Source organism: Cornus florida, unplaced genomic scaffold, assembly GCF_030987335.1.
Source record: "Cornus florida cultivar Cherokee Brave unplaced genomic scaffold, ASM3098733v1 CherokeeBrave_3.0.0_Hap2_Chr05, whole genome shotgun sequence".
Taxonomy (NCBI): Eukaryota; Viridiplantae; Streptophyta; class Magnoliopsida; order Cornales; family Cornaceae; genus Cornus; species Cornus florida.
Window position 1 is genome coordinate 76,895,001 of NW_026775575.1, and position 8,603 is coordinate 76,903,603.

General features: G+C 31.5%; 1 long non-coding RNA gene across 1 annotated transcript; it reads left to right on the plus strand.

Moving 5' to 3' along the window:
• The first annotated feature begins 3,574 nt into the window (after positions 1-3,574).
• Positions 3,575-6,296, plus strand: LOC132306931 (uncharacterized). Its single transcript, XR_009482134.1, has 2 exons — positions 3,575-4,871; positions 5,403-6,296. It is a non-coding gene; the product is annotated as an uncharacterized LOC132306931 (long non-coding RNA).
• Positions 6,297-8,603: the final 2,307 nt, after the last annotated feature.

Below are 8,603 nucleotides of genomic sequence, written 5' to 3' on the forward strand. Positions count from 1 at the left end.
AAGTTAGAATTGAATATTTCATACGCCAAGTTAGATCTAATTAAGTTGTATCTCCAACCCTCCCGAGATGCACCCCTAATGATGCCTAACCCCCTCTTTTTGTTATATTGTAAATTTGTATATCATTTTTTTATCTCAAAAAAAAAAAAAAAAACATATTTTCATTTAAAGGACTAATGTCGGTAACTAACTTGGCTACTTCACCGAAGATGAAGCTCTGCCTCCATTGACGCACAAATCCTTCTCTAGTGGATCTATATTTTGTTTTTTACTACAATGTCACCCAATAGAATATGTATATATATTCTTTCATCATCACTTTTCTTTTCTATTTTCCAAAAGAAAGAAGGGTCTATCACATGGTGTAATTTGGGCAGCTAACTTAGTCCAACCCAAACTCAATCCAGAAATTTTGAAATTTGAACTTTTAAATTCACAAATCAAGTTTAAATTGGATTGAATTTTCTCGAAACCCAGACATGTTCGATTTGGGCTCAAACTAACCTGAACCTAACCCAAAACCCAAAATAAAAAATAAAATACTTAAGAGAAAGAATAAAAAATAAAAATAAATAAAAATTATGGAAGATGAAGCTCTGCCTCCATTGACGCATAAATCCTTCTCTAGTGGATCTATATTTTGTTTTTTACTGCAATGTCACCCAAAAGAATATGTATATATTCCTTCATCATCACTTTTCATTTCGATTTTCCAAAAGAAAGAAGGGTCTGCCCTAGGGGTGTAATTTGGGCAGGCTAATTCAGTCCAACCCAAATTCAGCTCAAAAATTAAAATTTGAATTTTTAAATTCACAAATCGGGCTCAAATTGAGTTGAATTTTCTCAAAAGCCAAACATATTCAGTTTGGGCTCGGGCTCAACCTGAACCCAAAAAAACCCAAAATAAAATAAATATATAAATAAAAACTTAAGGAAAAAACAAAAATTATTATTTTTTGTCTCCCTTCTCTCTCCTCTCTCTCTCTCTCTCTCTCTCTCTCTCTTCTTCTTTTTTTCCTTCATTTTATTTTCTCTCTCTATCTCCCTATATATATATATATATTCAGCTGTACTTCTTTATCTCTATAGTTTATATCTATCCCAAGTAGCGTCTCCTTCAATCTGATCAGGAGGAATCACAATTAATTGTGCATGGACGGATCCTTCAAATGCTCTACACCACCAGGTAGGATATGTATGATCCAACTGTTTCTACATATATGGATCAACAGATTCAACACAATACATACTGAACTTCCTTCACTCAATTTATTATTACTGTGTTCTCTTATTTCAACTCTCTTGGTGTAAACCCAAAAAAAATTTATATGTTCAAGTATCTATGGCATGAAGTTTTTTTTTTTGTAAATTTAGAGTTAGAAAAGGAGGTAAAAGAAAAGGAGACAATTAGAAATAAAAATGAATTTTGAGTTTCGGTTTTTCCAATTATATTTTTGGGGTGCGGTTTTAATTGGTTCTGTTCTTGGGTTAATTTATGTTCCCTGCATGTTTTGCTTTTGATAATTTCAAAACCAATATATAAATTAAACTCCGATCCCAAATCTTGTGAATTTTGAAAATTAAAAAACATGAAATGTGTCTCACTTGTTCAGTATGAACCACTTTTGTTGCCAAAGAAAATGGAGGAAAAGAACATGAAAAGTAACATCTTTTATCAACAATTCCGATCCCAAATCTTCATTTCTCTTATTTTCCTCCTTTTTTCAGCTATCAAACTACCATTAATTCTCTTCCGGTCTTTACTATTTTTATTAGGACCAGAAAGTTTAATGACATATATCTTTTAGTTTTCAAGTGAAAATGTAATTTGCATAAAAAATAAAATTAAAAATGACCTGTGAAACTCGTCCGACCCGCCCAAAATATTCAGATGAATTATGAATTTAGGTATAATTCAGACTAAGCTAACTCAATTTTGGATTTAGGTTGGATTAGGCCTGAGCTGAGTTGGGCCAGCCCAACTTGCAACCCTAGTCTATCTTAAGAAAATCTTTTTTAATTTTACTCATCTTAATTCTTAATTATCATCATTAATAATAATAATAGTAGTAATGTAATGATAATATTAATGAGAATAATAAGTTATAATAATAATAGTAATAGTAGTAAAAATAATAATAAGTTATAACAAGTTATAATAATAATAATAATAGTAATAAAGTTTTTTTTTTTTTTTATTTTCACTTTTGCTATATATGAACAGGGGCAAGGTTTGATTTAACACATATATGTTAATACATGTTCACACACACACACACACACATATATATTCATGTCAATTCATATACCTACTATTATTTTGAATAATTTATTTATTTTTAATAATTTTTGAGCTTACAAAAACGGTTTGTAAGCATATAGAATTATCAAGCAACTAATCTAACAATTTTATTTTTTTTGTTATTATTTTAAATTATTATTATATTTTGTTATTGTTATTGTTATTGTTGTTATTACGATTGTTACTATTATTATTATTATTTTTAGGGTTAATTTCACTGCACCCCTTGAGACTTGATCAAATGTTACATTGAAATACTTTTCGAAAATTATTATTACTTAGGTCTAATTTTACTTTTTCGTTACTATCACCGTTAAAAATGTATAAAAAGACAATTTTGACACTAATTTTTTAAAATACTTTATATATCAAAATATCAACAATCTAAATAAACTATTTTGCCCTCTTTAATTTCTCTCACCTACCTACTCCCCTCTCTCTCTCTCTCTCTCGAACAGCCTTACACTACACAGCCATGCCCACCACCACCACTTTGTACGGGCTTTCTGTGGTTAATGGAAAAAAAATAGAAATAATGTTTCTCATAAAATTATGTTCTTTAGGCATCAATATTGTTGAAATGGGATTAACAAAAGCAAACTTACTTGTATTATGATATGAATTGTTACTCATGAACAAAAATGAGATTACCAAGAACCAATTGTCATCACCAAGAAACGGAAAAAAGAAAAATTCAATAAACAATTGAAATCCTTAAGTCACCAGTGAACGAACATGAAAATCAAAACTTTCAAAAACCTAAATTTTTTTTTTTTTTTTCTGTTTGGAGTGTGGGTGGTGGTGTTGGTGATTGTGGGGATGGGTAGAGTGATTGTGATTGTGATTATGGATGTGGGAATGGTGGTGGTTGTAGAAAACATGTCTTGCTGGAAACTATGGAATCCATGACTGTGGATGAGTGGTCGCAAATAAGGAAAACGCACTGTTGACGTAGGGATGAAAAAAAAAATCAAATATAAAATGACAGAAATAGACGTGCTAAACAACAACAAAAAAATAGGGCTTTTGTTGTCCAAAAATATGAGTAGAAGTCCCTATATATATATATATATAGTATATAAAAAGTAATAAAGATATATAATTTATTTTATAAATTTACAAAACATTTAGGTTAAAAAGTAATAAAGATATATAATTTAATTTTTAGTTTTTTTATTTAATTATATTGGTTAAAGAGTTATTTTGACAAAGTCAAAGAGTATTTAAGTCATTTTAGTCTGACATCATATGCATGTAGCTATGCGAGTGAATTAAAACAAACGTTTGTAATGTAACTAATAACAATTTTTAAAAATTATTTTAATATGATATTTGGTCAAACCTAAAAGGTTGTTAGTATAAAACCTTTATTATTACTACTAGTATTCTTATTGATATTATATTTTTAGTATTGTTATTGTTATTATTATTATTAATAGGTAAAAGTGCAAAAAAAAAAATAAATAAATAAATAAACTATTGTTTAATGGCAAGATGCCTTCGTGAAGGGCATTATTGGTATTTTACAGTTTTGTTATCTTATACTCCCTCCGTTCCTTATTAGTAGTCCATTTTCCTCTTTTTACATGTCTCAAATTAGTTGTCCTTTTTGAAAAGTCAAAGCATCTTTTTTCTATATTTTCATCATTGTCCTTTTATCTTTTTAAAAAATTTCAAACTTTGTAACTATATATATTTAAATTAAAATAGATAATTTGGTAATTTTAAAAGGGGGACAATGCATTAATTACATGTTCCCTTAAAAAGTTATAAAATCAAGAATGGACAATTAAAAAGGGACGGAGGTAGTAGTAGTTTTTATAATAAATAAATAAGTGAGGGTAAATAAGTAATTTCAAATAGTTTAGGGTGCGGTATGTAATGCCACCACCTACCCCACGCTCTTCGGATCTGCTGTATTGTCTATTCGGGTCACAACTTTCTACCTGTCTCGCCGTTTCCATTGTGTTCTGATAAGATCTGCTGGTGCCAGTTTTTTATACTCGCCGATTGTCTATTCCGATCAGCTTCGCCGGCAGACAGACGCAATCAAAGACGACAGCTTTCTACCTGCCTCGCCGTTTCCCTTGTGTTCTGATCAGATCTGCTTCCGATCGTCTTGGCCGTCGGTGTCTCTGTTTGATGAGGTTTGCATCACCAACTTCTATTCTAACAGGCTAAATCTTATCTTACTTATTCAAATACTAATAATTATTTTATTTTAAGGTTGTCAGTGTTCTATTAGGATTTCACACTTTTCCAAATTGTATTAGGATTTGTCATTTTGCCTATATAAGTCTTTAATTAGAACCCATTTAATTAGAACCATCCAAAGAGAGGAACAAGTGTGAAGTGGATTCAACAAGTAGTGAGTGTTCGTTAATGGCTTTTAGGATTAGAAGGTGCCAGAATGCACAGAGACCGTCGTGGGCCCAATTTTTCTCTGCCGCTGCTGAAATCATTGGCAGTAACCACGACCTGATCGTGGAGATCTGCCGTTCCTTGTGCTTGGAAAATGCATTGCAAAATAGAGGATTCCATCATCTAAATCAAAAACTTTGTTGCTGAGGTATGCTTAGTTGAATTCCATCATCAAAGACTCCTAAATTAAGGATTATTAAATATTTTGAATTTTTTGTTACAGATCTAAACCAATTCAAATTCTTTTTATTTTTTTATATTTAATTGGGTAAAGTGCATTGAACTCCCTTGAACTATTGGTCATTTGCAAGAAATCCTTAACTACAAAAAAACCCATGAACTAAGATTTTGTTATAATTTACCCCATTGAACTATTGGTCATTTGCAAGAAACCCCTCTGAACTACAAAAAATCCCCCTGAACTATGATTTTGTTACAATTTACCCCCTTGAACTATTAATCATTTGCAAAAAAATCCCTTGAACTACAAAAAATCCCCTGAATTATGATTTTGTTGCAATTTATCCCCCTAAACTATGATTTTGTTGCAATTTACCCCCATGACATCAGCTTCCGGCACCGAAAATTTTGAAAGACCAGTTTACTCTTATAACACATTGCGTCGTTTTAACTTATACACTTCTTAATTTTTTTTTTTTTTTTTTTTTTCTGCCAAAAGATGTTTTTCACCCAACACAACCCAAAACAGAGAGTTAGAGAGAGAAGAGACCAAAGAAATCTGAGGTCGGCGGGATGCCTCGGTCTCGGATGATGGCGGCTTGTGCGCGAAGGACTCGGCTGTGATGAGAGCTCAGTTGACTCGGCTGTGAACTGTGGAGGCGGCAGTGAGCTCAGGGGGCCTCGGCGGTGAATTGTGGACGGCTGTGTGCTCGAAACACGGACAGTGGTGTGCTCGACTATGGAGATGGCGGAATGGGCCGGCGAGCTTGGAATGGACGATGGAATGGACCGGCGAGCAAGGTGAGCTGAACGGCGGGCAAGGCAGTGACGGCGATGGGCTGACGCAATGGTGCAAAGAAATGCAATATATATGGCCAACGGATCTGACGGGTGGTGCAACAGCTATGATGGAGCTATGACAGGAGACCCACCGATCCCAGCAATAGATTCCTTAGCTTATCCAAACACTCCTTAGATGACATCTACCACTCCGATCCCAGCCACAAATTCCACGGCTTCATCGTTCCTTTCAGTCAATCAATTCGCGCGGATGGGGTAAACTGTAAAAAAATATATAGTTCAGGGGGTTTATTGCAACTTTTATAGTTCATGGGGGTTTCTTGCACATACCCTAATAGTTCAGGGGGTTTTTTTGCAACTTTTATAGTTCAGGGGGGTTTCTTGCACATACCTCAATAGTTCAAGGGGGTTTTTTGCAACTTTTATAGTTCTTGGGGGTTTCTTGCACATACCCAAATAATTCAGGGGGGTTTAATCCACTTTACCCTATTTAATTACTAGTTTTTAGTCATTACATTTTTTATCCCATTTTTTGTAATTTTTAGAGATAATTGACTTTTACTGTTAATTTTAGTGTTATGCTGTTCGATTTTGTTTTGATTTCTTTAATATAATTACTTGTAATCTTAAACTCATATTCAAATTGAGACTTCGTATTAAAATTTAGATTCAAATTTTTTTTTGAAGAAAATAAATATTAAAACAATTTTTTTGTGTTTTGAAAACTAATTTACTAAAATTTAAAACATCTAATCTGTTAGATTAGAAATTAAAAAAGTATTTAAATTAACATAAAGAAAATGATAATAAATTCGCAAGCATTTAATACATGGAATGAAAATAATGCGGAAAATAAAGCTGGGCCCTTCTTTTTTCTTTTTTCTTTTTTTTTTTTCCTTTCTGCCTTCTTTCTTCAGCTCTCACGTGCACCCTTTCTTCTTTCAATATATATATATATTTTTTCAATGATGAGCATGTATTCGGAACTGAGATGTCTTGATTGAGTTACTCAACCATCAACCAACTCTGCTGTACCTTCCTTGAGTTGAAATTTGGCTATAAATATATATAACCTTCTGAGTTGCATCTTCATTCTTCATTTATCCTCCACTTTTGCTTGCTTTCTGCTAATTCTTTACTTATTACAAATAAAACATAAAATATCTCAATAATAATATTTACAAAATATAAATAAATAAAAATATATATATTGAGTATATAAAAAAATAATTTTTGTGCCCTTATCAAGAACAGAAAACACATTATTCATTTGATTATCAATAAAATATTATTTTCTCCCGAACTTGTGTTTGCCTGTTTCTTTATGGGTCCGTTTGATTAGTGTGGAAAGTGAAAGGAAAAGAAAGTAAAGTGAAATAAAAGAAAATTATGTTTCTATCATGCATTTGGTTAGTATGACTTTTTTGTAAAAAAATTATGAGAAAATGTTGTTTCACTAGTTTGATTAGCAAGAAAATGATTTATATGCTAAAACTACCCTTATAAATTCAATACTAAATAATATAAATCATGCAACAAGTATAATAAAAAATATAAATAATTGTTTTATGAATAAAAATATATGTGCGTGCATATATATAGAGTCCTAATTTAAAACGTAAGAAAATTGTAACTTAATTAGAAGTCCTAATTTAAAGAGTCAGAAAGTTGTAATATAATTAGGAGTATTAATTTATTAAAAATAAGTTGCTCTTTTTGAGAGTCTGAAAAAAAAGGAATAGAAATAACTGACAAAGGTATAACTGAAAACTAACATATAATGGAAACTGAAATTTTCGTGTGTTTCATGGAGGAAACATTTTGGGAAAACCAACCAGTTGCAGGAATATCACTTGCCTGAAAACTTTCCATTTCACGCTAACCAAATTATAAAATAATTTAAAAATTTTCGTTTCTTTTATTTTCTAGCTAGTTCACGCTAACCAAACTAACCCTAAGCATTCAATCAATTTAGCTTTCATTCAGTCACAAATCACGAAATAATAATCCAAGAATGCTAAGCATTCAACCAATCTTCGTATGAACATATAATTCACTATTTGAGTTTTCATTCTTTTCATTATCCTAAATACTTTTTCGTATTAAATGCTTGTTTAAAATCAATTTTCCTTCTTGATAAGGCACAGTAAATTCTCTAAATTTCCAACAACCTTGAAGAAAGATGTATAATGGGAATAGTTCAAAGTTCAAACTCACAAGTCTATATCAATTGAAGGTTTTCACATATCAAGAAAATGAAGAGAGGGAAGCCATTCATTGAACCATTCTCTGTTCACATTGAATGTTGACATCAATTACCAGCTTATGGTAAAATTTGTTGCGTTATTGGAGAAGGAAGTGAGAGAGAGAGAGAGAGAGAGAAATGGGCAGTTAATGAACTTTTAGAAATTTTTTTTTTTTCGCCAAACTTTTAGATTAGAGGAGGCAATTGTCCCCACTGAAAAACTTTTTTTAGTAGAATATGGACAGCTACAATTTTATATTAATAACAATTTTCATCTTAAATGATCATGAGGTAAAGATCAAAAAGATAAGTGAAAAATTGGTGCTTTATGATTTAATTTTTAGTGACAAGCAAATTCTGTCCTTTGGTTTTTATGGAAAGCTAATTTATGGAGATCTATATTAAAAATACTTTAACTGGGAAGGTTCTCATTCTTTACAAATTTGAATGTCAAGACGTTGGAATCTGAATGCTACGCGTAAAATTATTATAGACCCATTTTTCAAGGCGGTGGCTTGGGTGCAATGCATTTTCCAATTGACTCAGAATTTGTTTGTCACTAAAAATTAAACAAGTAGTGAGTGTTTGTTAGTGGCTTGGGTGCAATGCATTTTCCTTGTGCTTCTACCACTGAAATCTGCCGTTCGATTCAAG